General features: G+C 34.8%; 1 pseudogene; it reads right to left on the bottom strand.

Moving 5' to 3' along the window:
* Positions 1–268: 268 nt before the first annotated feature.
* LOC149514208 (CBL-interacting serine/threonine-protein kinase 7 pseudogene) lies at positions 269–2081 on the bottom strand (annotated as a pseudogene).
* Between the last annotated feature and the right edge of the window lie 2605 nt (positions 2082–4686).

The raw sequence follows: 4686 nt of genomic DNA on the forward strand, positions 1-4686 counted from the left end.
AATTCTGCACTCAGATGAACAGCATCTAGCTTTCAAAACTCTCATAGCTTTATTTTATTCTTGTATAGCATCGAATTTCTCCTGTTTGTGAACAATATTTGTAATCAACATCTCTTTTTTGTCAAATTTTCTATTTCAGCATTTTCCTGCTGCTGGAATTGATTTGAATTTTGGAAACTCAGGCTCCACAACAGTCAATTCTACATCAAATTCGGGGAATATATGAAAATTGCCAACAAATTAACAAATAAAAAAACTTTTATCCAGCTGCTAACAACTAATATCATTATAATTTTCATCATTTACATTGATAAATTCAGACCAAAAGAAACTCCAACAACACTAAAGAATACAGCAAAAAAAGGGAGAAAAAGTTCCATGTACATTTCAAACAAAACCATCACCTTACAGCATCGTTATCCCAAGAAACAAAAGTGTCTCCAAGGCCAGATTCCAAATCCACCCACTGCCCTTCCTCAAACTCCAACCCACCTGCCACCACCTTCACCTCCATCAAAACAAACGACTCTGCAATCTCCACCACCTCCACCAGCAACACCACCCTCCCTTTCCCCAACCCGACAACCCCTCTTTTCCCTCTCTCCACTCTATACCCCAATCTGTTCCCAACCTCCCCAACCCTGTCCACCACCCCATCCAATGACTCCATCGAAGTACTGTACCTCTTTTCCTTCCTCCTACTATGATTCCCTCCTTCAAAAAGCCCTGACAAATCCAACCCTGAAGATAAAGATATTATATCAAAGGCATTAACTCCATTGCAAACCATATCATGTTTTAACTTCCTGTCGTGTAACAAACTTTCTTGTTGGTTGTTTGATGACGTAAATGTCATTAAACTTCTCTTAAACCATGAAGTTTCCATTACCCTTGCTATGCTCATTCTCTTATCGGGATTCGGCTCTAAAAGCTGCCATATTATAGCTTTTGGTTGCTTTGAAATCCAAGATGGAAAGTGAAACTCCCTACGATGAATCTTTTTGTACATAGCCACCAAGCTACTATCATCAAAGGGTAAATAACCAGCCAGCAAAACAAATAAAATGACCCCACAAGACCAAGCATCCGCCTTGGAACCGTCATACCCTTTCCTCCGAACCACCTCAGGAGCCGTATAAGCCGGTGTTCCGCAAGCTGTATGTAGAAGCCCGTTGTTTAGCTGTTCGGGTAGAGCTGAGAGACCAAAGTCTGAAACTTTGAGGTTACCATTGTGGTCTAATAAAAGGTTTTGTGGCTTCAAATCACGGTGGGCGACACCGTTTTGGTGGCAGCAATGGAGGGCAGAAACGAGTTGTGAAAAGTACCTACGTGCGGCTGGTTCAGCTAAGCGGCCACGGCGTAACACTTTGGCGAAAAGTTCACCACCTGAGGCTAGTTCCATGACGAGGTAGATCTTAGTCTTTGTTGCCATGACTTCGTGGATTTTAAGGATGTTTGGATGATGTTGTAGACGGCGCATAGCTGAAACTTCCCGGGTTATACTCGATTCCATGGCAGCGTCAAGTGTTTTTGTCTTGTCTATAATCTTAATCGCCACAACTCCGTTGCTGTCCTCGAGTGAAGTTGCCTCGTGAACTTTTGCAAAGCTTCCACGGCCCAACAGGCGACCCAATTGGTACTTACCTAAAAGTTTAACGGTGGGTGTTTTGGTACGGGTGATTGTTGGTGTTGGTGTTCGTTGTGGCGGCGGTAGGGGTGGTGATGCCCCTGATGACATGGTTTAAGGTGGTGGAAACGGTGGGGGAAAAGAGACGTTGAAGCAACTAGTTTGCTTGGGACGGTGAGCTGAGCTGGGTTATATAGTGAGGGAAGTTTTATTTGGTTGGCTTCTCACTGTCAAAGATTCATGCTAAATAGGACTTTCTTATTTTAGGTTTCCTTAACTACCCTTTAGGTTCGTGTTTTTGTTGCTTCTTTGGACTCCAAATTTTCACTGAATTTAGGTGGTTTTTTTGTAAATAACAATTATTGGTATCAATTTTCTAATGGGTTTATGCCTTAAATAAATCACCAACGGTAGTGTGGAATAGTTAAATTGTACGTTTCTTTTCTACATTTTTATTGACTCTATTTCATTTTTTTTAGGAAATATTTCTCTGGATTTCTATTTTTAGTTTCTACTCTATTATTTTGAAGTTTATTTTTATCCTAATTTTTTAATTTTATAAACCAAAATTAAAAGACGATCACATGTCATAAGTAAGATTTAAGGGTATGTAGTATCCTAGTAATAAAAATTCCACCATCAGTAAATGTAACAATTTTTTATTATTTTATTTAATTAGGCAAATAATGATTAATTTTGTTAAATATTTTATTTTTAAAGTATATTACCCAAGTTGATTGCTTGGATTGTTTATTTTTGTTAAATTACATTGTGTTTTAAAATAAATATTTTTTAAATATATATTTAATTTTTAAATAAACTTTCGCTCACGTTAAAATGGTATATAATAAGTTATACAATTAATACTAGAATGAGGCTCATCATTATGGGTTCTTTTTTTTTTTTTCTCTTTAAAGGGAAAAGTTTTGAAAAGATAAATTATTTTATAGCTTTTGTATCTGTTTATTTGGAATCATCTCTTCAATGAGTAAAATTTTTTATTCTAAAATGGGTAATTTTCTAATTTTTTTAAATAAAAAATGGTTTGTAAAAAAAAAATTGAAAAACATAAATATCTCCGATTCTAACATTTTAATTGATCACATTTTTAATTTTCTGCTCTCAAAGTGGAGTCAAGATCAAACAATACATGAAAAGCCAACAGATATAATTAAAAGACTGCTAATGAAAAGTACTTGTACCAACAATTAAGACCGTAATGCCAAAGCCAAAATCCTGACGCACACCACCATAGAATTAACACATAAAATATCTTTATCTACTCTTTAGAAAATGAAATCTGACGAATCACCATTAACCCAACTTTTAACCTTTTTTTATAATTTGCTTGACTTTTTGAATTTTTTTCTCTAATTACTTCAAAGATTCTTTAATTTCTTCGAAAATGGTGTGAGAAACAGCAGGAATATGCAAAGCATCTAACTGGCCGTCACTAATTTTGTTTTAGTAAGCAGGTTCATTTTGTTGGGACACTCCTAATCAAAACTCATCTATAGAAAATCAGCTCTTTTTTTTTTCTTTTATACAAGAGAGGATATAGCTCTTATAAGAGAGAAAAATGAAGAGATCTTGACTTGAAATTAAAATTTTTATGTTTTCATAAAATCTTTTTAGCCGTTAAATCAAAAGATGGAAGACAATCAACCCTCTTCAGCTCGTTAAGCAGAAGTGAATTCACATGTTTAATTAGAATGCTTATGAATATCATTATAAATACAAAAATTAAAAAAAAAATCTTACTTTGAACATTTAAAAAAAAAAAATTCCTAGACACCATTTACATTGATAAAATTAATAAATTTATTGAAAATTTCAAAGGGAAAATATCTGAATCTGCTGTCACTTTTTATAAAAAATCATCACCTCACGGGATGCACACTGCTGGGAACAGCTTGATGTGCATGCTTTTGCATGCTTGAAAACAAAATATCGACTAACATTTCACATTCTCAATCTCTCTCCCGATAGTTAATGAGGGGGGGGGGGGGGGGGGGGGGGTTTGGTAACTTGGTAGGATCGATGGTGAAGTCTGCAATTGGGTTGAAGGCTTTTGGGTGGCGTCTGGTTCGATGGGTGCATGTTTTCATGTAGTTGGCGCGGTTGTTGCAGTGCAATTGGATTGAGTTGGACGGCTGTGGAAGTGCCATTTAAGCACGCTGCAGGTGACCTATTAAGGTTTTGAAGAAGGAGAAGGACCCACTAATTGTTTTGGCATTTTCCTCCATGTCCCTTGCTCCCCTTTTCATTTTTATCAACACTATAAAGAAAAGTTGAAGCGAGAAACCGATCTGAATATAACCAATTTGATTCTATTTATGTTCAGCCCTTAACTTTTGATATAGGAGTGGCCAACTTTTGATATAATATATGCTGTTGTTTTTATGAAACAATATCTTTTATATAATATAGGCAAATCATTGTCCCCCATTGTGATAATAAATTATAATTTGTTTAATTAACAAGGCAAAGATATCTTATACTTGGCTACTCTAATCTTAATTTGATTAATGGGTTTTGTCTGAAAGACAACAATTAATTCTTGCGGAGGGGCCATTTTTTGTTTAGTGGTCCGCTTATAAAACTGCGGTACGAGTATTCTCACCGAGAGGATTAGATTTTCATGTCAATATCTCAATTTTTTTTTTTAAATTACATTCATAATTAAAGATTATATTCATATAATCATATATTATTGAATAATCAATTAATAAAGTATAATTTAATTAAACAACAAAACTCACATATAGTGAGACTTGAATCTAAAATCTTAAAATTTTAAGATCTCATCATTACCACTTATTTAAGGTCTCATTGGCATGTATCATAACATATAGATTCGTGAACTTATCGCTAGATATAAATTAAAAGAGTCATCATCAATTTTTTTTTCGTTTAGGTATGATTCGTCACCTGACAAAATCTATCTCATTTAAAGAGGAGTCTCAAGATTGACTTAGGTATCTTTAAATAATAGATTCGAGTCCATAAAATCAGATTTTAGGTTCAAAAGTTCAATTACACGCGAGAAAAGTTATTGC

Source organism: Durio zibethinus, chromosome 16 (assembly GCF_047325235.1).
Source record: "Durio zibethinus cultivar Kanyao isolate XHJ-2024 chromosome 16, ASM4732523v1, whole genome shotgun sequence".
NCBI classification, from domain to species: domain Eukaryota; kingdom Viridiplantae; phylum Streptophyta; class Magnoliopsida; order Malvales; family Malvaceae; genus Durio; species Durio zibethinus.